The sequence below is a fragment of the Macaca thibetana genome, chromosome 4, assembly GCF_024542745.1.
Source record: "Macaca thibetana thibetana isolate TM-01 chromosome 4, ASM2454274v1, whole genome shotgun sequence".
Lineage (NCBI taxonomy): Eukaryota > Metazoa > Chordata > Mammalia > Primates > Cercopithecidae > Macaca > Macaca thibetana.
In genome coordinates this window covers 3,692,529-3,717,882 of record NC_065581.1, presented here as the reverse complement: position 1 = coordinate 3,717,882, position 25,354 = coordinate 3,692,529, and the positions used below count along the sequence as shown (strand labels likewise).

The window sequence follows — 25,354 nt, the reverse complement described above, 5'->3', positions numbered from 1 at the left end:
CCCATTCCCCACCACTTGCCTTAATCTAGGAAATTAGCATTTTTAAAAAATCTGAAGCCTTCTCATTGTTGCCTCATCACCAGAATACAAGAATATCTTATTTTATTGAGCTCTGGGATACTGTGTGTTTTGTTTTTGTTTTTACAGATTGAAGACTTGTGGCAATGCAGCATCAAGTGCCTACTGGCTCCATTTTTCCAACAGCATGTACTCACTTCGTGTTCCTGTGTCACATTTTGGTAATTCTTGCAATATTTCAGACTTTTTCATTAGGCTGTCTGCTATGGTGATCTGTGATCATCGTTCTGTGAGGTTATTGTAATTGTTTGGGGGCACTCCGAAGTGTGCACGTGGAAGACAAAGACATTTACTGATTTGACTGATAAATGTTATGTATGTTCTGACTGCTCCACTGACTGGCTGCTCCTTCATCTCTCTTCCTCTCCCCAGGCTTCCCTAGTCCCTGAGACACAACAATATTGAAATTAGGCTAAGTCATAACCCTACAATGGCCTCTCAGTGTTCAAGTGAAAAGAAGTGTCACACGTCTCTCACTTTAAATCAAAGGCTAGAAATGATTCAGCTCAGTGAGGAAAGTATGTCAAAAGCCAGGATAGGCCAAAAGCTAGGCCTCTTTTGCCAAACAGTTAGCTAAATTATGAATGCAAAGGAAAAAAATCTTGAAGGAAACTAAAAGCGCTTTCCTGGTAAACATATGAATGATAAGAAAGCAAAACAGCCTTATTGCTCATATGGAGAAAGTTCTAGTGGTCTGGATAGAAGATCAAACCAGTCACAACCTTCCCTTAAACCAAAGCCTAATCCAGGGCAAGGCCCTAAGTCTCTTCAATTCTGTGAAGCTGAGAGAGGTGAGGAAGCTTCAGAAGAAAAGTCTGAAGGTAGCAGAAGTTAGTTCATGAGGTTGAGGAAAGAAGTCATCTCCATAACAAAGTGCAACGTGAAGCAGCAAGTGCTGATAGAGAAGCTGCAGCAAGTTATCCAGAAGATCTAGCTAACAGCATTGATGAAGGAGGCTACCCTAAACAATAGATTTTCAATGTAGACAAAATAGCCTTCTGTTGGAAGAAGATGCCATTTAGGACTTTTATAGCTAGAAAGGAGAAGTCAATGCCTGGCTTCATAGCTTCAAAGGACAGGTTGACTCTCTTGCTAGGGGTTAGTGTAGCTGGAGACTTTCAGTTGAAGCCAATGCTCATTTACTGTTCTGAAAATCTTAGGGCCCTTAAGAATTATGCTAAATCTACCGTGCCTGTGCTCTATAAATGGAACAACAAAGCCTGGAGGACAGCACATCTGTTTACAGCATGGTTTACTGAATATATTTAAGTCCAGTGTTGAGACTTACTGCTCTGATGATCCCTTTCAAGAGTACTGCTCGTTAACAATGCACTTGGTCACCTAAGAGCTTGATGGAGATGCACAAGGAGATTAAAGTTGATTTCGTGCTTGCTAACGCAACATCCATTCTGCAACCCATAGATCAAGGAGTAATTTTGACTTTTAAGTCTTATTATTTAAGAAATACGTTTTCAAAGGTTGTAGCTGCTGTAGATAATGATTTCTCTCATGGATCTGGGCAAAGTAAATTTGAAATTTTTCTGGAAGGCATTTACCACTGTAGGTTCCATTAAGGACATTCACAGTTTTTGGGAGGAGGTAAAATATCAACATTAACAGAAGTTTGGAAGAAGTTGATTCAAACAGCATTACATGCTACAAAGAAATTTTTCACAAAAGGAAGAATCAATCAATGTGACAAACTTCAGTGTTGATTTATTTTAAGAAATTGCCACAGGCCCAGCCTTTGGCAACCACCACCTGGATCAGTCAGCAACCATCAACACTGAGGCAAGACATTCCACCAGCAAATAGAGCACAGCTCACTGAAGGCTCAAAGGATCATTAGCATTATTTAGCAATTAAGCATTGTAATGAAATTATGCACATTATTTTCTTAGACAAAATGCTACTGCACACTGACTGCAGTATAGTATAAACATAACTTTTATATGCACTCGAAAATTAAAAAATTTGTGTGACTGTCTTTGTGGTGATCTGGAACTGAACTCACAATATCTCCGAGGCATGCCTGTATTCTTGTTCTTGTCTAACTTCTATACAATGTATCTTCATAAAAATATCTTCATAAAAAATGAATCTGATAACATTACTCTCCTACTTGAAAAACTCCAACTTCTCTTGTAAGAGCCACATCAGAATCACTTTGTCCTCTAAGGTCTCTAATAGGTGGACCCATGCAGCACTCACCCAGCTTTTTCACTGCACCTGAATAGAAGATGCCCTTTCGGGCCAGGTGCAGTGGCTCACACCTGTAATCCCAGCACTTTGGGAGGCCGAGGCGGGTGGATCATGAGGTCAAGAGATTGAGACCATCCCGGCCAACATGGTGAAACCCTGTGTCTACTAAAAATACAAAAAAATTAGCTGGGCGTGGTGGTGAGTGCCTGTAGTCCCAGCTACTTGCGAGGCTGAGGCAGGAGAATCGCTTCAATCCAGGACGTGGAGGTTGCAGTGAGCCAAGATCGTGCCACTGCACTCCTGCCTGGTGACCCAGCAAGACTTCATCTAAAAAAAAAAAAAAAAAAAAAGATGCCCTTTCATAACTGTTACCTTTGGACATACTCTTTCTAGAAAGTCCTGCCTTTTGCTGTGCTATATCTAAAGATCAGCACAAATATCTCCAAGAGGAAGCCTCGAGCACCCACCATCACCATCACCAACCACAGATGGACAAAGTTACCAATAGTCTCCTCTCTCAGGTTTCCCATATAATTACCTTTATTACACTTAACATAAATAAGATAGCCTCGCCACCTCTTTTTTCAATTAAATGATCCAACCTGCTAAACTTTAATTCAATCGACCATAGTTTGGCCACAGATGTTATATTCACTCTTTCTCTAATCGAATCAGAACTTGAATGTCAGTATCATCCCTAAACCTTATCATCCACTCTCCCATTATCCAGCATCCACCTCCTGAACTCAATCACGGCCTCCAAATACCATAGCCAGCTCCCAAAATTAAAAGGTTGAGCCTCAAATTCTCTGAAAAGTTTAACAAGAAAAACAACTAGAAAGAAGATTTATCCTAAAAGTCTGATATCCTGTTCTTTAGAATTTTCCCCTAAGTTCCAAGATGGTAACTTCCTCTTTCGGCCTTAATTCTCAGTGAAAAGTATCCACCAAACTAAAAGCTACTGCTTTAAGCTCTTAAATTTTATCAACAAAATGAGGTCAAGGACCTGAGCCCACACAAATGGTGAAACTTTAAGAAAGAAGAATAAATATAACAAAGAAGAATGATTGTTCTAGTTATTCTTACCTGATTCAGACATTGTGGTTTGTTTTTATTCTTTCTTTCTTTCTTTCTTTCTTTTGAGACAGAGTCTCGCTCTGTCACCCAGGATGGAGTGCAGTGGTGCAATCTCGGCTCACTGCAAGCTCCACCTCCCTAGTTCACACCATTCTCCTGCCTCAGCCTCCTGAGTAGCTGGGACTAAAGGCGCCCACCACCACGCCCGGGTATTTTTTTCTTTTTGTATTTTTAGTAGAGACAGGGTTTCACCATGTTCTCCAAGATGGTCTTGATCTCCTGACCTCATGATCTGCCCGCCTCGGCCTCTCAAAGTGCTGAGATTACAGGTGTGAGCCACCGCACGGGTTTGTTTTTTAAATAGGTTTTGTCATAAAGGAGGAAATAGGCATATTACAAACAAGTTTGAAAAGAAATGTAAATAAATAAAAAGTTCACTCAACATGAATATAAAAGTAACATAACTATTAATGTTTGAGAGTTCCCTTCCAATATTTTATGTGCACATAGATCTGTATATATTTAGCAATTTTAATCAAACTTTGCATCCCATTTGATGACTTTTTTCATTTAAGGTTTTTTTTTTTTTTTTTTTTTTTTTTGAGATGGCGTCTCGCTCTGTCTCCCAGGCTGGAGTAGTGCAATAGCGCGATCTCTGCTCACTGCAACCTCCGCCTCCCAGGTTCAAGTGATTCTCCTGCCTCAACCTCCCGAATAGTTTGGATTACAGGCACCCACCACCATGCCTGGCTAATTTTTGTATTTTTAGTAGAGACGGGGTTTCACCATGTTGATCAGGCTGGTCTTGAACTCCTGACCTCAGTCGATCTGCCCTCCTCAGCCTCCCAAAGCTCTAGGATTACAGGCATAAGCCACCGCGCCCGGTATTCTTGTTTTTATATAATCATCATAGTCATTGATTTAAATAAATGTGGTACATTCTATTGTAAAAATACTACTACTAATAAAAGTATCAATAGGAACAATACAGCAGAGGGGAGGGAGCAGCATTCTGTTCTAGTGACTCAGAAATGCTGATTAAATATACAAACTAATTTAGAAAAAAATGTGCCCTCCTCCAGGCTTAGTCACAAACTAAAATATGCAAACAGCAGCAACGTTTTAAAAATCTCACAAAACTAAAACTTAAACGTTTTAACAGGAGAAAAAAGAACTTAGTTTTCAATACAAGCAAAAATAACAACGCCCCCCAGAAAACACCTTTTGTCATGATCGGTTTTCATGTTACTTTCCACCAGTCTGAATTCTATTTTAAACGGATCATCCTATGAGTGGCAGGTATACTGTCCTCTCCAGAGTCAGCCTTGAAATGATGGTGGGCCTGGCTTGGGTGTAGGGTGTGCCCCGATAGCATCTCCACTCAGTGATCCCTCCAACACCACCACAGTATCCTGAACCAGTTGTCAAAGCAAAGCCACGGCACCTCACATCAACCAGGTGCCAAAAAAGAACTAGTGCAGGAATTCAGAATTCCACCACAAGACCGGAAGTCCTTCAAACGATACCTAAATAATAGTGTTGCATGCTTTCTAATAAAGGGTTTAAAAATGTCTTCCAAACTTTGATTGGTGGAAAGCCTGCAATCAGGTAGGGTTAACGGGAAGAACCCTCACATGTTCAGAGATAGGGAAGTACAAAATACACTAGAAGGGAAAAGCTTGAACAAGCAACCTATAACTTCCGTATGTGTTCCCCGGGGGAAAAAACCCAGACCACGAGAGAGAGAAACGAAACCTAAGAGATGTCACAATTTCAAAATCAATTCTGCACCATAAATGTCTCTGAGCTGTAAGACCTAAATTTTCTCTTTCATTTGTATCAACGTAATACATGTTTGATAAAACGGTTTAAAAGAATGGAACCTGGTTTTATATTCTTGGTTTAAAAAGAAAAGCAATCCTAGAAGGGTTATTTTCACAAACGAAAAAGCAAGCAGTTTCCTGTCTATTTTTCTCTTCCCTGGAAGCAGCCACCTCCAGTCCTTTCAGTTGCTGCTTCTGGTATTTACCTCCTTATTTTCCAATAATTCTTACATCGCTATTTTGTGACTAATCCATTTTAAATTTTATCTACTGACTTTTTGTTTCGGTGGATGAAGATTCAGTTTTTCTTATGATAGACTGAAATGTCTGGCCAGGTCATTTGAAGAAGAGGGTGTTATAGATGTCGTCAGTTTCTAAGCCAGATAGGAAAAATGCAAGAAATTAAAGTACAGGCCAATCCTAATTATAAATAGAATGGCAAAATGCCCAAACAAAATATTAACAAATGGAATTGAGCAGTTTATGAATACATACATGAAAACGGACCAAATAGGCCTTTCTCAAAGGCAGCTTAACAGTAGAATCTCTGTGTGTGTAACCTACCACACTAATAACATCTCAATCCCTGCAGACAAAATATTAATTGCGAACTAGACCCAGAAGAGTCCTTCACTTGATGAAAAGTATTTCTTAGAAACGTACGGCAAGTGTTATTTTCATAGTATGCTTTTATGGCTTTTACAATTTTCTCAAAAATAAAATCAGGGGGTGTTTTCGCCAGTATGGGGCTTACTGTAGCTGGGTGAAGGTAGCTAGGGTCCCAGACGCATCTTCTAGGAGAAGGGCAGAAACAGAGAGAAGCTCTGATGCTCTTTCACGGGCAGTACATCTTTTGTTTTGAAGTGGCAAAGCATCACCTGAGGGACAGCTTTTAGAAGTGTCACCAGGGAAATGAGGGGCATGACAGAAGGCAGGGGCTGAGTGGCTAGGAGCTCAAACCTACATAGAAAAGAGTCTGAGAAAAAAAAAGTCAGAAGCCTGCCTGGAATAGCATATGTACTAAATGTCTCAGGAATGTCCCCCCTCCCACTGTCCTCTTAAAGGAACGTAGAAGAGGAAAGCGTTGTTTTCTGTAGAAACATGTAGAAAGCATCACAATATGACACTGGCCGTTTTTTCCAGGACCATTCTTCTTTTTTTGGAAAGTGCTATGGATGTGGCTTCTCACGCTACATTTCACAGCTGCAGCCCACAGAGGCAATTTAAAAATGTGTGTCGAAGCCAACTCTGGCTCTCTGGCAGTCCTCTCCTGTTGTTTTCAATACTGTCCTTAGCAAAGATGATTGGTATCTAAACACCTCTGTGCTCTTCTTCCTTCCTCAGACTGAAAGCAGGTGGTTCAGGTCCCGGGAAGGGAACAACGGTGGGCTCAATGATTGCCTTGAAACTTTTATTTCCTCCCCAGTTGGAGTGATCCTGGGTGAAGCGCTCCTCTGCTGGGGCAGCAGCTGCTGCTCTGCTGGACCTTTGACTGGGCTCAGGGATGGCCACAGTGCACATGCTCACAGCCAACACTCAGCACCCGGCAGAACATCACACAGGGGCCAGCAGGCCGAGGGACAGCCGGGTTTGCGGCAGGCAAGGCTGTTCCTGGATCTGCTTTCCAGGATGACTACTGCAGGATTCCTGGATAACGAGACTGGTAGAGGGAGGCCACCCTGAGATAACAACTTCTTGGCGCTTGAAGCAGATGATGAACGATTGTCTAATTAAGTTCAGGAATTGAAATTCTAAGATAGGAAAGGGCTTTAGAAAATACCTGAACCTAGCATTGACTTTGGGTAAGCAAGCGAAGGTCCAAGCACTCTTGGGGAACCCTGAAGACAAAACAAATCAGAGAGGTGCTGGGTGTTATCTCATTTATGGTGTTAATATGTTCATCAGTTATTTATGTTGTGTCTGACAACATTATAACAATCAACAGAGACAGAATGTGCTGTTTGACTCTATGTAAATTTGTTCCCTTCACTTTCAGCCCTTTTGTAGGGAACGCCCCTCTGAGGTCTCCCCTGTGACTGTGACTGCCTGCCCAGGGAACCACCACCTTGGAGCACCCCGGAGCTTTTGATAAACCCACTCACATCCCCGGCTTCATGGAAAACCAGACTGCTTAGTAATTTTCCCAGAGCTATCGTGATCCTCCAGGGACCCGCCAGCCCCAGGGGAGTTGCGTTATCATCTGTGGTTGCCAGTCTGTATTTTACTTGGCTCATCACTGTTAGGGTTTATTCTTTAAACAGCTTGTAAACATGGAAGATACTGCCCCAGTGACAGGACACTTGTGCAATGTATAAACAGGACAATTCTTGCTGCGGCTCCTAACAGGTCAGATCTACGGTCCACCCTCTCCATCTTTTAACTATCTGCAGACTTGTATTTTTTGTGAGAAGCACCATTGATTGCAGTAAGAAATCACAAAAGAAGCAACAACTTCATGGTATATATTCTTGCCATTCATTGCTTTAATTTGGGGCCAAATAAATAAAAAGACATGAGCCAGTTGCTTAACATTTATCCCTAGTTACACTTTGAGCTAGGCTTTTAGCTAGCTCCCTAAAGCTTTTTTTTCCCATTCATTTTTAAATGTACGTACAGCAGCACCATTTGCTCTTTTTGGTGTATAGTTATGTGTTGACAAATGCCTGGACACCTGTAATTTTTGGCAAGGTCTAAATCATGCTCATCTTTCACTTTGATTTCAAAGGTGCTGTTCAGGGCACACGTGGCGGAAAATCCGTTATTTATTCCAGCTGACCTGAGCTTCAGAAGCACCCACTGCACCCTGTGAGCTCATTTGCTGATGCTCCAGCGTGGGGCATTCTGCCTGCTGGGGTCCAAAGAACATGTTCCGGTCTTTGAGTGGTGCTCGGCTCTGTTCGTTGGAGGCGGGGCAGGTGCAACACACCAGCTGGTTAGATCCTAGACTCTATGACTGTTACATGCTGTGACTCCACAGCCCTGACTATACGCTGTGGTTTTGTTTTTTTGAGGAGATTTGCTCTTGTTGCCCAGGCTGGAGTGCAGTGGCACGATCTCGGCTCACTGCAACCTCTGCCTCTCGGATTCAAGTGATTTTCCCGCTTCAGTCTCCCGGGTAGCTGGGATTACAGGCATCCCCCACACAATGCCCGGCTAATTTTTTGTATTTTTAATAAAGATAGGGTTTCATCATGTTGGCCAGGCTGGTCTCAAACTCCTGATCCACCTGTCTTGGCCTCCCAAACTGCAGGGATTACAGGCTTGCGCCACCGCTCCTGATCCTATGTTTTGTCGTGTTGCCGTTTATTCAGAAGAAACCCTTGGCCTATGACTTCCTGGCTAGCATGTCCCAGTGTCTTGGTTGATATTAATAGTTTAACCTGGGGTATGGGAGGGAGGGAGGATGCTTTGTCAATGACTGCTGTTGCTCTCCTATGGGAGTATATGTGAGGTATTGCTGAAGTCTTGCCACGAAATACTCTTCACAGAATATTTTAACAAAATCGAAATATAGCAAAATATAGCAATATTTTTGGTATACAGTTCTATGAGTTTTAACACACATAAAATCATGTGATCCCCACTGCAAGTAGGAACAGAATGGTTCTGTCATCCCAGAAAACTCCTTGTATTATCCCTTTGAGTCACACTCTTTCCCCATGGCTGCCCCTGGCAACCACCGATATACCTTCCACACCATTTAGTTTGGATATTTGACTCCCCAAACCTCATGTTGACATTTGATCCCAATGTGGGAGGAGGAACCTAGTGGAGATGTTTGGGCTGTGGGGGTGGATCCCTCATGAATGGATGAGTGTTCTCTCTGGGTGAGGAGGTGAGGGAGCTCTTGTTAGCTTCTAAGAAAGTTGGTTGTTAAAAAGAGACTGGCAGCTCCCTCTCTCTCCTTTTGCATCCCCTCTCACCATGTGACCTTGGCACATACCAGCTCCCTTTTGCCTTCTGCTTGAGTGGAAGCAGCCTGAGGCTTCCCCAGAAGCAGATGCTCATGCCATGCTTCTTGTACCGCTTGTGGAACTGTGAACCAAATAGACCCCTTTTCTTTATAAATCACCCAATCTCAGATATTTATAGCAACATAGACAGACTCTGATGCATACCCATATTTTTTGCCTTTTCCAGAATGTCACATCATGGAATCATACAATATGTGAATTTCAAGTCAGGGTTATTTCACTCCAATATAATGCATTTGATTGTCATCCATCTTGTTGCATGTATCAGTAGTAGTTCATTCCTTCTTCTTCTTCTTTTTTTTTTTTTTTTTTTTGAGATGGAGTCTTGCTCTGTCACCCAGGCTGGAGTGCAGTGGTGTGATCTCAGCTCACTGCAACCTCTGTCTCCCAGGTTCAAGCAATTCTCATGCCTCAGCCTCCGAAGTAGCTGGGATTACAGGCGCCCGCCACCATGCCCGCTAATTTTTTTGTATTTTAGTAGAGATGGGGTTTCACCATTTTGACCAGGATGGTGTCGATCTCCTGACCTCACGATCTGCCTGCCCTGGCCTCCCAAAGTGCTGGGATTATAGGTGTGAGCCACCACGCCCGTACCATTTTTGTATTTTTAGTAGAGACAGGGTTTCACCATGTTGTCCAGGTTGGTCTCAAACTCCTGACCTCAGGTGATCTGCCCACCTTGGCCTCCCAAAGTGCTGGGATTACAGGAGTAAGCCACCATGCCAGCCAGTTCATTCCTTTTTGTTGCTGAGTAGTGTTCCATTGTATGGAAGCACCACAGTTTATTCCTTAACTTCTTGAAGGACATTGGGTTCTTTCTAGCTTTTGTTTTTTTTAGTTTTCTTAAAAAAGATGGGGTCTTGCTCTGTTGCCCAGGCTGGAGTGCAGTGGTGCAATCATAGCTCACTGCAACCTCAAACTCCTGGCCTGAAGTAATCCTCTTGCCTTGGCCTGCCAAGGCATGCACTACCAGTCCCAGTCGCAGCTTCTGTTTTTTCTGTTTTCATTTCTATACCTATGAATAGGATTACTAGGTTATATGATAAGTCTTTGTTTAAGTTAATAAAATCTACTAAACTGTTTTCTACAGGGACTGTACCAGTTGTCATTCTCAGAAATATATGAGTTCCAGTTCCTCTGCATTCTTGTCAGCACTTAGTGCTATGGTTTTAAAGTCCTCTAAAAGTTTATGTGTTGGAAACTTGGTCCCAGTGTGGCAATGTTGAGAGGTGGAACCTTTGAGAAGCGATTGGGTCATGAGGGCTCTGTGTCATGAATGGATTAATCATTTCATGAATTAATTGATTAATGGGCTAATGGATTAATGGGTTACCATGGGAGTTGGTTAGTTATCACAAGGGAGGGTCTGTTATAAAAGCCAGTTCAGCTCTCTCTTGTGGGCCCCTCTCTCTCTGTGATGTCTTCTGCCATCTTGTGATGCAGCAAGAAGGCCCTCACCAGATGCCAGATGCCCTCACTTAGACTTCCCATCCTCCAGAACTGTAAGAAATAAATTTCTGTTCTTTGTAAATTACCCAGTCTCTGGTATTTTATTATAGCAACATAAAATGGGCTAAGATGCTGGATATTATGAGTTGTTTTTTATATATTTATTTTTTGGTCATTCTACTTAATAGGTATGTAGTGGCATCTCATTGTGGTTTTAATTGCATTTACCAAGTGGCAAGTGATGTTGAGCATTTTTTCATGTGCTTACTTCCTATCATACATCTTCTTTAGTAAAATGTCTGTTCAGATCTTTTGTTCATTTTCTAATTGGGTTGTTTGTTTTCTTACTATTGAGTTTTGAAAGTTTATATTGTATTCTGAGTACAAGTCTTTCATCAGGCATGTGGTTTGCAATAATTTCTACCAATCTAGCTTGTCTTTTTATTCTCTTGTCTTTTGCAGAGTAAAATTTTTAATTTTGATGAACTTCAATTTATCAGTTGCTCATTTATGGATCATGCTTTTGATATCTTATGTAGGAATTCTTTGCCTAAACCAAGGCCACAAACATCTTCTCTGATGATTTCTTCCAAAAGTTTTATAGTTTACATTTTCCATTTAGATCTGTGGTCCAGTTTGAGTTAATTTTTATGTAAGATGTGAGGTTTAGTATCCTTTTCTTTCCATCTAAATGTTGGACTTCCTTCAGCGTTCTCTTTTTAAGACATCAGACTAATCTGTCACCCAGATTTTCCAAAAGCCGATGAGAAGCCTGTATCTTCTCTTGATAATGCAAATCTATGGTGGAGGCAGAGGATTATTACCCTTCAGAGTGCTGAAGGTGATCTCAGGGACCATAGCATGCCTCCCTCTGCCCTTGGCTTCAATACATAGCGTCCTTCAGTAGACTCAGGCTCCTTGGCACATGCTGGGCCACATGTGCAATATAACTGGCTGTCAATGGTGTCAGTGATCATGACACCAACAGCATTGTGCCTTCAGGCTTCCCGAAATGCTTCCTCAAAACATGTACAGATAGCCATTCTGACACAAAAAAAGCCCATTTTCAGACACACTGTTCCTAAGATATAATAGTTTGAGAGTCTACTAACACACAGCCATGTTTTCTTTGTAACCAAAATTAACTTGCTGGGTCTTAACTGAGCCAGTGGGATTATCTATAATTGTTCAAGATATTAAGATTGGGTCTTGGTGTCTGCTAGGTTGTGCATACTGTTTTCCCTGGAAGAACTTACTGTGAGTGATGCTAAGTATACTGAGATTCCAGTGGCAGATGAAATGTAAAAAGTGAAAGCTTCCTGCATTTTATCCTTGAGAACATCCATGCAACCACCATACACAGCTACCACATTCACAGGGTTTGCCTCCAAGAGTTGATTGCAATTGAATGTTGCTAGAGGGTCTCCAGTAAACTGAGTGTTGTGCAATGATATAGTAATTCTCTATACAAGGATTGCCAAGACCAAAGGCCCGGGGTCTAGGGGACAGGACCAGACTGACTGAATAAGGATGTAAGGCTTAAAATTATTGCTGGGTTATATGGCCCCTTTGCTACTGCTGTGTGGTTTTATTTTATTTTTTTCTGCTGCAGGGCCTGGCATGATGTACATGCTCAGAAATGTTGATGAATGAATGAATAGATGAATGAACAAATATCACACTGATGATATGACACTGCAATACTACTGACATTGACAACACTAGGCATTGCAGTAAAAGCATTCAATGCTACATTTTCATTTTCAATTCTCTATTTTGAGTGAAGGTATCAAAGTTCACTCTTCACAAATCCCTGAAGCTCTGGAATCCTGCAGCTGGAAATGCAGCAGCCAAAGACATAGAATGCAGAGTGGATAGAGCCCTGCCTGAGGTCGGGAGTCCACAGTGTCGGGAGAATTGGGTTTTCACGTTGGCGTTACTGCAAATTTGTTATGGGCTTAGAGGAAGTTACGTAAGTTTTCTAAGCTTCATTTTTTATCTAAAGAATTACACACTGAGAATTTCTGATCCTTTTGAGTTGTGCAAGGCTAGGATTCAGCCAAGGGAACTTTCTCATAACTCATCTAAGTTGATCACAAGACATGAAACAAGGGAGCCCAAAGCTTGTTTGTGTCATTCCTCCTGTGGCTTCTTATCTAGAGACTCCAAACTCCAGTTTCTTCTGGCGGGGGTGGAAGTGAAGAGATGCAGGTCCTAATCTCATGGATCACATCAGACTTTAGCTGTTCATAATGGGGCTGACTGATGTGTTGTCAAATTAGTCCAAAGTCAAGTCCAAAGGGCAGAGGAGGGATGAGATCAGTTACCAGAAACCCCGGGTTGGGCAATAGTGGGGAAGGAGGCAGTCACTGGGCCTTACAGCCAGAACCTGGCAAAACAGCAATGGCAACTGCACAGGCTTCAAGGAGCCAACTCTAGGACAGTGAACGCTAGAAATGCAACTCCTTATGCTCCCCTGGAGCTCCCTGTGAAATTTCTAGTTTCCTGGTTGGGGAAGATATTTTCTTCTCTCATGCTCCTCCTCCTCCTTCCTTCCACCCTTCCCTAACATAACAGGACTGTCACCTGCTGGGCACGTCGCTGACATGCAGAAACCCAGGACAAGAGGAACGCATTCTACCTTCAAGGGGCCACAGATTACCCAAACTCAATTTCTCTCTGATATCTCCTCACTTATTTATTTTAAAATAAAAATATTTTTGTACTGCTTGAATTTTGTGAAAGCTTTACATAAAACGGCCTCTATGCAATTCTACACCTGAGATATAACCATTGTTAATTGTTGGCATTTACCTTCAGACTTTTAATGCATATGTTAATGGATATTTTAATATAAATAGGATCATTCTGTATGTTGTTTAATATCCTCAAACAATATAGCACACTTCTTTCCATGGTAACACCAAAAGGCCTACCTGATCTTTTTTTTTTGAGACGGAGTCTCGCTCTGTCGCCCGGGCTGGAGTGCAGAGGCCGGATCTCAGCTCACTGCAAGCTCCACCTCCCGGGTTTATGCCATTCTCTTGCCTCAGCCTCCCCAGTAGCCTGGGACTACAGGCGCCCACCACCTCACCTGGCTAGTTTTTTGTATTTTTTTTAGTAGAGACGGGGTTTCACCGTGTTAGCCAGGATGATCTCGATCTCCCAACCTCGTGATCTGCCTGTCTCGGCCTCCCAAAGCGCTGGGATTATAGGCTTGAGCCACCGTGCCTGGCCTACCTGATCTTTTTTAATGGTTCCAACATGTATTTCAATATAAGATTATATCAAAATATATTTTACCAGTTTTTATTGTTAAACATTGGTTTTTATTTTTTAACTCTATAATGATCATTCTTGTATATGCATCTCTGTGAGATAATTCTTATAGTGCCTAGAACTTGATGTATATAATTATTAGTAACCTTTTTAAACCTGATAGCCCTTGACTTTGATCTTAACTTTAGCATCTTTTCATATGTTCTTCAAATTTTATGATAAAATCTTTTACCAATTAAGATTGTTTTCTTATTGATTTATAAGAACTCTTTGTATATTGAGGCTATCAACTGATCTTTCATATAAGCTCCAAAAATTTCCCTCAGTTCATTACTCACATTAAACTCTGTGGGTTTCTTTTTTCTTTTCTTTTCTTTCTTTCTTTTTTTTTTTTTTTGCCATATATATGTTTTTGTATTTTTATGTAGCCAAATCTAACAGTCTTTACTTTTATGACTTGTGAATTTTATACATATTTGAATATAAGAATATATCATATTCTCACTCAGTGTCACACACAACTCACTCAGTTGTATAGGTTTTAAAATGCCTGTTTCTTTTTACATATGTAATTATTCTTGTTGGGATCTAGTTCTGAACATACTGTCAGTCGGTTCCAATTTTCTCCAAAAAAGGGTACTAAATTAAAATAAAAGCTTAGAAATTTTTCTCAACCTGCCCCATGGGTCACAGGTATTCTTGCTAATTCACAGTGGAAAAATAATTTTAAAAATGTTTTATATTCATTTGCAAGTTACAAAGCTTGCTTATATACTCTATCAGTTGAGAGTCTTTCTGTCCCTGATAAGAGAAAGCCTGACTTACACTGGTTTAAATAAAATATTTAATAACTCATTTATCTGAAAAGATCAGAGGTCACATGGGCTTTGGATGTGACTTGACTCAAAAGTTCAGTAATCTCACCATCCCTCTTTCTGCTTCATTGTTAGGCTGGCACTCCTTAGGGCCACATGATGATTTCTAGCAATCTCCAGGGGCTACATGCTGTCTTACTTGATTGCTCCCTCAGAAGGGTGATCAGATCTGCCAGTAACTTTCTTCTTGCTTTTTAAAATCAATATAGCCAGGGAAATGATGAATAGTCCCTTTAGATTAAAAATATTTTATTTAGGGCCTACCCTAAAGCTGGGGGTAGAGAGGAGAATGGTGGTAAAACATAGGATGCCCTGGGGAAAGGTGATAGCCATCCAAACAAAAACTAGAATCACATAACCAAGAGGAAGGCAAAATGGAAGCTGAGCGCTGAAATTAGCAAATGCTCACCACACACGCATGGTCCTGCTTGATACAAGAACATTGTGAAGATCGGTAACTACTAACACACCTATTTTACAGACGAGGATACTGAAGACTGCAAGAGGTATATGTCTTGCCCTTGGTCACTCATCTAGTTGGTAGTGAGGCTCAAATCTAGATCTTATGATTCTAAATTCTCTGCTCTTGCCAGTATCCTAAATTACCACCCTACAGGCTTAAAACTACTACAGAGTATATGGGACCGAGTCAGTTCTACAAATCTGTTTTTAAAAATTAAAAAGGTTGCCAGGTGCAGTGGCTCATGCCTGTAATCCCAGCACTTTGGGAGGCCAAGGTGGGTGAATCACCTGAGGCCAGGAGTTCAAGACCAGCCTGGCCAACATGGTGAAACCTCGTCTCAAGTAAAAATACAAAATTAGCTGGGTGTGATGGCACATGCCTGTAGTCCCAGCTACTCAGGGGCTGAGACATGAACCTGGGAGGTGGAGGCTGCAGTGAGTCGAGATCATGCACCACTGTACTCCAGCCTGGGTGAGACCGAGTGAGACTCTGTCTCAGACTAAAAAAAGAATCACGAGGTCAGGAGATCGAGACCATCCTGGCTAACACGGTGAAACCCCGTCTCTAATAAAAAAATACAAAAAAAAACCAGCCGGGCGAGGTGGCGGGTGCCTGTAGTCCCAGCTACTCGGGAGGCTGAGGCAGGAGAATGGCGTGAACCCGGGAGGCGGAGCTTGCAGTGAGCCGAGATCTGGCCATTGCACTCCAGCCTGGGTAACACAGCAAGACTCCGTCTCAAAAAAAAAAAAAAAAAAAAAAAAAGAAAGATTAAAAAGGTCAAAGGAGACACTAGCTATTCAACATAAGGGTGAGTCATGAAGATTTGAAGCTCCTACTGTGGGCAGAGCAGCATGTGAGGTTCCATTATGGTGGCACCAAAGAATGAGGAGGATCCTGTTCTCTCTTAGCCTGGGTTCCCCCAGGGAAATGTGTCTCTGGAGTGTGTCTCAGAACTGTGCGGTGGGGAGACCAGGAGAAGCATTGACTCAAGAGCTCCCATCCCCAGTGAAGACGGTTCTTTCACAGGATGTTGTTACCCCACATTTTTGGGGTGTATGAGTGAGTGCCCCATGGGTTGCCTGAGACACCCCAGCCAGCCACTGCATCTGAGAAGCCAGGGACAGGCAGTGAGAAGAGGCATTCTCAGTGTGCTGCTGCGTGAAGCTGGTTGGATAAACTGTTCACTGCAGCAGTGGCTGGGAGGAGCGGGGACGAGAACATTTTAAGTGGGGCACGAGAGGTCTTCCATACATGATCCATTACAAGCTAATAATACAAAACTCGAGTTAAGGAAGTGATACACACACAAACCCAAATTCCTCTGCACTTAGTTCATGTCTGATCATTCTTACTTGAAATATTACAACTACCTTCTGAAAAGGTCTTCCTAATTTCTCCTCATTCAACTACTGTAGTAGTCTTTCTAAAACAAAATTTTAAAAGTTGTTAGTATTTTACTGAAAGGTTCATTACTCCCCACTGCTTCCAGGAATATGTATGAATTCCTTTGCTTGACATTCAACATGCTTCGCAATAGGCTTTATTCTAATTAAACAGCTGTACTTCCCACAGCTGCCCCCAGATGGACTCAAGCCAGTCTAATTTCCTTACCGTTTGATAAACAGGCCACGATTATTCCTTCTCGGTGCCTTTGCTAATATTCTTCACTCTAACAGGCAGGGATGATATGCAAAACATTTACCAACTGCTATGGCAGGCACTAACCAATGAGGGTGGAGACCGAGCCAATCAGAACTGATATCAGGTGTAACTGCCAACATTGGTTGACCAGTTGACTCAGTCCTGCCCCCAGCCTCCATTCGCTCCACTGAAATTCCATTTCTTTCGGCTTCCATGAAGTTTTCCTGGACTGCTCTTACCCATGTTGGTTTCTTTGTTTTTTTTTTTTTGAGACTAATTACTACTTAAATTCTTGTATCCAGAATCTTATTAAAGATGTTCATGTGATTATACAAGAGCCTGAAACACCGCTTTTTGGGTAGCACACTCCTCATCACCTCTCCACATGGTAACACCTTTGTGATATTTTCTATAGAGAGTAGAAAGATAGAAGTCAGTCTTTCCTATAGCACGTTTGATGAAAAACAATTTTTGTTGTTAATGTTTCAGAAAAGTTTCAGCTTTGAAAATTCATGACTAAAACAATTCATGACTGGTAGTGACATAAATTTTAGAATTTTTGTCAAATACGAGGAAAACCTTTACTAAGTTTCTTTCAAGTGTAACTATAAAATTTCAGAGAATTTCAAATATCCTTGAAATGCTCTTTGAATTGCCATTAGATATATTCCTGGAAGATATATATAGATATATATCCAACACCACGATGGCTGGCAATATTTTAACCTGTGTGGTGGTTAACACATGGCCCCCCCAAAATGCTTTGATACTCCCCACATTGAGACATGGGTCTACTTCTCCTTCTCTTGAATCCGGGTGCGACTGTGACTTGGTTGTAACCAGCAGAATGCAAGGTCACAAACGTGATGTGGCTATGGCTTTGGTCCCTGGAATACTTCTTTGGTGTTCTGACTCTCATAGAAGAAGTGTAACTTCTCTGCAGCCCCCAAGCTTTGAGGAAGCCTGGGCTATGTTTAGGGGATGCAGCCGACAGCCCTAGCTACAATCCCCACTGGCAGCCAGCGTCAACCACCAGCCATGAGTGTGGATGCCTCCGTTTGATTCCAGCCCCTGTCAGTAGGGTCACCCCCACCGTGGAGTCTTCCCAGCTTCCCAGAAGTTGCTGAGCAGGGACAAGCTGTGCCCTGTCCAAATTTCTGTCCCACAAAATCCATGAGCATAATAAAATGATTGTTTCATGCCACTAAGTTTTGGAGCATTACTTACACAGCAGTAGTGACAAAAACAACTATGGGCAAAATCACTATGACCCAGGTGCACTTCTAATATTTCTGATGCCCTGGGCTTGAGTACAAATGGCCTATATAGACCAAATGTCTAAATGTGCAAAGGCTTTAAATAGCATAAAGAACGCTAATGAATGGTTAAGTAAAGGTGTTCTCTCCTCCTTCTATGAAAACTATGCCCTTAAAATGAGCTTAAAGGCCAGGTTTGGATTTAGAATTCCCATGGAAGCCTGGCCCCTCACCTCCTTTACCCACCCCAGGCTCCATCCTGCACTTTGCGCCTTGCCAGGCCTCACATGTATGCAGACCCGAGTTATATCCACACTCCCTGTAGACATTCGCCTCTTGGCCACCTCTTGGAGTATCAGTAAACTCACCAGCAGTGAAGTGTGTTGTCCTTAGAAAGGTAGGTAGAGATGAGGGCCCCAAGCAGGCTCTGATGCAGGCTCCAGGTGTGGGGCAGGAAATTCCAGGATCCCAGATATGGCATGGAATCTGGGGCTTGGGCTCTGGGTGCATCCAATCATTTGGCCCCCGAAACTTCTCACCTTATGCCAGACAATGGCCAGAGGGGAGCAGCCTTGCTGCAGCTGAAGGCACTACTTGTGCTAACCACAAAAATACACCCGTCTCAACTCAAACCGAATGTTTCCTCAACTCAACTTTCCCTTTGTAGTTTCGCCACACTAGACAAGGGGAAGCCAGAGTGGAAAGGCACAGCAATCCTAATCAAGGAAAACATTACAAAACACAAGGCCCCAGGAAAAGAAGGAGCCAAGAAGCCATGGCTTCATTAGCTTCCTGGAGATCCACCTCTACCTCCATTTCTTCTTTCATTCTTTCCCCCTTGATAGACACCGTGGGGAAAACAAGATGCTTCTCAGATATGTCCTGAGGCTTCCAGGAGAGAGTTTCAATGAGTGCAGAGGTCAAAGCTCATGGCTCTCCAGCTGCAGGGATCTGCAAATATGCTTTTATTTGGCCTGTGCCATGTTTAATTTTTTTTTCTGAATAAGTGGCTAAAATTTAAAACTGGAAGATTTTACATTTGAAGCTGGATATCTTGTTTTTCCTGGAAATTAGGAAGATCTGGAAAATTGGACTTGCATTCCCACAGGGCAATAAGTAGCCAGGAGGGATGAGTGGTTGCCCCTTAGATAAGCTCTGAGCTCTGCAGGTCTCCAGGGCCTCACCAGCCCACAGAAGCCCTCACACTCATCTTGCTCACCATCCGATTCTTGGGGTTGCTCAAGCATGCACTGTGTGGGTTGGAGCAGTAAGACACGAACGCAGGTATCTACAGAACAAGACGGTGAAGAATAAGTGTTATGCTGCACGGTCCCGGAGCAGATGGCAGAAGCTTCATGCCTGTCGAGGGAACAAATGGCTGCACATATGAAAGACTATAGTGCAGTTTTGGTGAATACGCCAGGGAGATGGAAAGTCGAGCAATAAACTCAGCTCTTTCAGAATCTTCTCCAAACAGCGCATCTCATACAGCTTTCTTCCTTTCCTATTTACTCTTTAATATAATACCCATTATCTGCTAAAAATACTAGACCTTACTTTGGATCCTTAAAGAGAAGAAAGCTTGTAAAAAAAACTTCTCAAGTAAGTGGATGAATGAGAAAGAAAAGGCAAAACTGCAGTCCCATTGGTGAATTACTTCAAATTTGTCATGAAACCTAGGTTTATTTTTATCTTTCTTTTAGACTTAACCATAATTTTGGTCATTCTATGTAGCCCTTAAAAAGAATAAACACCGGAGTATGGTGTTCCTCAAAAAATTAGAATTACAATTTCAGCAATTCCGCTTCTAGGTATATACCCAAAATAATTGAAAGCAAGGACTCAACCAGATATTTGCCCACCCGTGTTCATGGCAGCATATTCACAACAGCCGAAAGGTGGAAGCAACACAAGTGTCCATCCACAGATGAAGAGATAAGCAAAATGTGGTTCAGCTGCACAATGGAATATTATTCAGTCTTAAAAAGAAGGACACTTCGACATGTGTGACAACATGGATGAACCTTGAGGACATTATGCTCAGTGAAATAAGCAAATCACAAAAGGACAAATGTTGTATGATTCTACTTATATGAGGTGCCTAGAGTAACCAAATTGGCAGAGACAGAGAGTAAAAGGATGGTTAGCAGGGGTTAGAGGAGTGGGGGATGGGAGTTATTATTTAATTGGGACAGAGTTTCAGTTTGGGAAGACGAGAAAGTTCTGGAGATGGATGGAGGTGACGGTTGCAAAACAATGTAAACGAACTTAATACCACTGAACTGTACACTTAAAAATAGTTGATGATAAATTTCATTATGGGTATTTTGCCATAATACAAAATAGGTACAAAACATACGCTTGTGAATTTCAGTTTCTCATTTAAAGTCAAAATTAAACACAGATTACTTCCCTGAGAGGATACGGAACAGCTGTCAGAGAAGCAGATGGAATGGGACGATGAAACTCAGAGTTCACTAGGCTAATTGGTCAATTGAGGGGGGACCCATAGTACTTTAATTAAGACAAGCTACTGTCTGACCTCTGCAACCCTCCAGGCCAATAAACACCTCCTCCCCTTAGTTAGACAAATGCTGGGAGAATCAGAATTCAATTTTCACAAACTTTTTCAAACTATTTTTAAAGAAGATGCAGAAAAGCCAGATAAATGTGGGTAAGACTGGCCTAACCAACGTTTTTAGAAAACGTTTAGCATTACTTGGTCAAAGTAACATTGTAGCCCAAGAAGACCAGCCTATGAAGTGATAACATCTACAGTTGCAGAGGTCTGTTCTGGGACCAGCCAGGGATGCAGATCCCTACCTGGGACACAGAGGATCCAGGAGCATGAAATAGTAATATTTGCATGCATTCACAGTTAGAGAATGTATATATTGAGTTGTACATTTTCTTTTTTCTTTTTTTTTTTTGAGATGGAGTCTCACTCTGTTGCCCAGGCTGGAGTGCAGTGGCTGATCTCGGCTGACTGTAACCTCTGCTGCCTGGGCTCAAGCGATTCTCCTGCCTCAGCCTCCCGAGTAACTGGGATTACAGACACCTGCTACCATGCCCGGCTAATTTTTTATTTTTATTTTTATTTTTTGAGACAGAGTCTCGCTTTGTTGGCCAGGCTGGAGTGCAGTGGTGCGATCTTGGCTCACTGCAACCTCCGCCTCCTGGATTCAAGCAATTCTCCTACCTCAGCCTCCCGAGTAGCTGGCATTACAGGCGTGTGCCACCACGCCCGGCTAATTTTTGTATTTTTAGTAGAGATAGGGTTTCACTATGTTGGCAAGGCTGGTCTCGAACTTCTGACCTCAGGTAATCTGCCTGCCTTGGCCTCCCAAGGTGCTGGGATTACAGGCGGAAGCCACCGTGCCTGGCCAATTTTTGTAGTTTTAGTAGAGACAGGGTGTCACCATCTTGGCCAGACTGGTCTTGAAATCCTGCCCTCATGATCCACCCACCTTGGACTCCCAAAGTGCTGGGATTACAGGCATGAGCCACCACGCCTGGCCAGTTGTATATTTTCATTAGTGTGGCTCTCATAAACATAAATGTCTAATCTCATCATGCCAAATATGATTATACTAAAATACACAGGGAGTTTCTGAAACACACACATGCATTTTTAATAATGGATCTGCTTATTATCATGTTATTCTCTTAGATTGCACAGCACACATACACTCACAGTTGTTCAGAATCCTTGCCATCAGTCTGGGGTTCTGACCTTAGCTAGCTGTGGGACCTTAGGCAAGATACCTCCTGGGACCTGAGTGTCCTCATCTGTAAAACTGCAACAATTCTATCTACCTTGCAGCATTGTTGTGAAGATGAAATGAGTTAGTGCAGGTAAAATCCTTTTTAAAGCTGGGTCTATCAGGCAGTAAGTGTTCAATAAATTTAGCAATATGTGTTTGTGAGCAGGTAAGAGCAATATCTGGATAGCTCCTGCCTGTGACCCATCCAGTCCCTTCCTTGTATTTACAAGTCATTGATATTTTAGTTTCAAATTCATGTGTCCAAATTATTTGTTAGACATTTCCTTTCCTATTAGCCCTTTCACCCCAGAGCAAGGATGGTGAGATGCCCAGGGAAAGGTTGCGATGTGATCACAGATTGCTGTCTACATTCACACTCGGCTAGGGTTACTTGTAGGAGAACCCTGCCCCTAAGCACAGAGTCCCCGTGTGCCAGGGGTGGATGCACACAAGGGCCTTGCTGCCACCACGGCTGGGACCTCACCTGCCTTGGGCACAGGCAGGGCCCAGCTTTTCAGATGAGGTCACCGGTATCTGACCCAGGAGCCAAGTGCTCAGGCCAGAAGACTCCAAATTAAGCCAGCTGATGTGCTTTTTTTTGAGATGGGAGAACATGTTTTCCATTCTTAAGGGGAGAAAGCAACTCAGGACTTCGTGTTTTGATTACACTTGGCTCTCACTGTCTCTAACTCCAGGCATTTGTGGAACAGGGAAATGAGCTCCGAGTCAAATGATAAAGCTGATATGATTCATGTGTCTTTCAGGAGGAAAGAAACAGGAAACGGAGGCCTGGCTGCCCAGGCTGTGACGTCGCCCCTCTGGCATGCTGTCCGGGCCTGGAAAAATGCAGCTGGCACTGCTTTGAGGATATGGAGGCAGGAGACAGGAGCTATGTGGTTGCTTGGCCAGCTCCCGAGTACAATAAACTTAATCTTGGAAGTCTTACTCTCAAGGGTGAGGAAAGGGTGAAATGTCGGTATGTAGACTCTGTCGCCAAGAAGCACCAGGAGACTTGAAAGAAGAAACAAAACCCTTCAGTGAAAATACCTGTGGAAAAACACTTCTTAAAAACAAACACCGAGAAGCACAATGTGCTTTTTATGTGCTTGAGATTTTTTTTTTAAACGAGTTCTGGAAAATAGTCTCTTGATGTTTACATAGTTCCCCCTGAATAAAGGGCAACTGGGAATTTGGCCTGGCCTGGCTCTCAAGTAGGGGTCCGCAAATGCAGCCTGAGGGCCCGTGGGTCGCTGCTGGCTTCCGTCTATGAACGCGGTCCTACTGAACACAGCCGCCCCTCGTGAGCTGTGCCTGCGGCTGCCCTCATACTACCATGACAGAGCGGTGGGGGGCGTTGCAGCACACACCTCACAGCACACACACATCAAAACAGTTACTATCTGATGCTTTACAGAACAAGTTGACTGATCCTTGGTCTAAAACAGGAGAGGGAGGTACTCGCTCACCTCAGTGCCCGTTTCATGCAGAGCTGCAAGAGCTGTCTGCCCTGCCACAGTGTGGCCACCTAATTGTCTCTTCTTGGCAGAACACATGCTTGGCTGGCGGCTGTGGGGAGGGCACTCTGGCTAAATAATGCATCAGCAGGGCTGCCTCTGTCCTTAGTTTTCCTGCAGCCTTTGCTGGGTCATGCAGTTGGGTTAGATTTCAGAGGGTCCTGCAGGACCACACCGACTTCTAGTTCCCTGTCTCCTTGTCTGCAGGTTCTGTGAGTGCAGGGCAAGGCCAGCTCATTTTTGCATCTAATTTGTACCATAGAATTGGTGCTGAATAAATGTTTTTTTTTTTTTTTTTTTTTTTTTTTTTTTTTTTTTTTTTTTTGAGACGGAGTTTCATTCTTGTTGCCCAGGCTGGAGTGAAGTGGCGCCATCTCGATTCACTGAAACCTCCACCTCCCAGGTTCAAGCGATTCTCCTGCCTCTGCTTCCCGAGTAGACGGGATTACAGGCGTGCACCACCACGCCTGGCTAATTTTTGTATTTTTAGTAGAGATGGGGTTTTACCATGTTGGCCAGGCTGGTTTCAAACTCCTGACCTCAGGTGATCCACCTGTCTCGGCCTCCTAAAGTGCTAGGATTACAGGTATGAGCCACTGCGCCTGGCCAATAAATGTGATTTTAAATAATAAACAAGTGCACACACACTAGATTACATTTTCAGAATTACCAAGTGAATGGGCGTCTCAACCCCATCTGTTGAGACCTTATCCCACACAGACTGTCCAGAACCTCAACCCAGCCATGAGCGTTGCGGGGCAGCTACAAAGGTAGCCCTTCTTCAAGCCAATATACATATTTTTACATTATTCCACATTTTAGTGGGAAGAAATGAATTTTCTTTTAGTAAAACTTGGTTTTACTAAAACTCTCATCCTCTGGGGATGGGTCGCAGGAATCCTGCCTTATTTACAAGCTTCCCAGGTGGTTCTTCTGCGTACTAAACTTGGGGAATATATATATATATATTTCTTTCCATCAAGGGCTTTATCAGCACGTTGAATATAACAGAACATCTAAACGTGCTGAATTTGGAACTGGCTTTCCATTCACAGTTTTTCTATCCCTTGTGACTAGCTTATAATTTAGTCATTCACACAAGGAATTGAAATAACAATCTAATTCAAAATTGATTTAATAACTATTAATTATTTTTCCTGGCTTTCATTACCCTAAAAACATGTGTTTTTTTTTGTTGTTGTTGTTGTTTTTTGTTTTTTCTGGAGGCCTTATTCTCTTGCATTTTCTTTTGCAATTTTCTGAACACAATTTCTTGGCTACATGTTAAATACTTCGAAATTTATGCAATAAAACAAAACAAACCATGCGGTTCCAGGAAACATCCGTCTACAATACATTACTTGGTTTCAGAATCTCATTGACCATGTGGTCAGCAACCTTCAGCAGGCTGGTTTCAAGTTTGGTGATGGGAACCCAGGGGCCGCCCCTTCAATATTTCCCCGACTAAGAAAGACGAGCACAGGCAAGGGGATCTGTCTTGCTTCCTCTTTAAGGATTGACTACTATGGTTGGTATAGGACAGGCTTATATTTAGCCATTTATCTAAAGAGTTGTATATGGAAACCTGAATTTGTCAACATCCCGACTGTGATGGATTCCAATAAGGTTGGAGCACATCCATATTCTCTGTGCAAGACAAGTCTCCTGAGTGTCCCGCCTCCTAATCCCGCTTAGCTGCCTCACTTCCTTCCTTCACAAAGATCGAGTCAATTTACAGTCTTAGAGCAACAGATGACCACGGAACAATAATGATAGTAATGACGGCTCCCATCAGACCATGAGCTCCATCAACAGGGATATTTGTCTCTGTTTGCTCACCGCCACACCACACTCCAGGGCCCAGTCCAGCACTGCTACGGCCAAGGGAAGTAGAGTCTGGCTAGCAATCCATCAGGGTGCAAGAGACAGGCACCCAATAAATTTTTGCCAAATGAGTGA

General features: G+C 42.7%; 3 protein-coding genes across 7 annotated transcripts in view; 1 reads left to right on the top strand and 2 right to left on the bottom strand.

Annotated features, from left to right (window-relative positions):
• LOC126952529 (tubulin beta-2A chain) overlaps positions 1-25,354 on the top strand; it is a 759,189-nt gene that overhangs the window by 57,850 nt on the left and 675,985 nt on the right. The window contains exon 1 of one of the 3 annotated variants that reach the window (XM_050787225.1): positions 324-333. The exons of 1 other annotated variant lie outside the window; for it this stretch is intronic. The gene's annotated coding sequence lies outside the window, so the exon portion shown is untranslated. Of the gene's footprint in view, positions 1-323; positions 334-23,222; positions 23,233-25,354 lie in introns of those variants that run through there. One more of the 3 variants, XM_050787242.1, reaches the window with a different exon arrangement.
• Positions 1-25,354, bottom strand: part of PRPF4B (pre-mRNA processing factor 4B) — a 908,191-nt gene that overhangs the window by 230,570 nt on the left and 652,267 nt on the right. The window lies entirely within an intron of this gene.
• Positions 1-25,354, bottom strand: part of FAM50B (family with sequence similarity 50 member B) — a 667,415-nt gene that overhangs the window by 2,989 nt on the left and 639,072 nt on the right. The window lies entirely within an intron of this gene.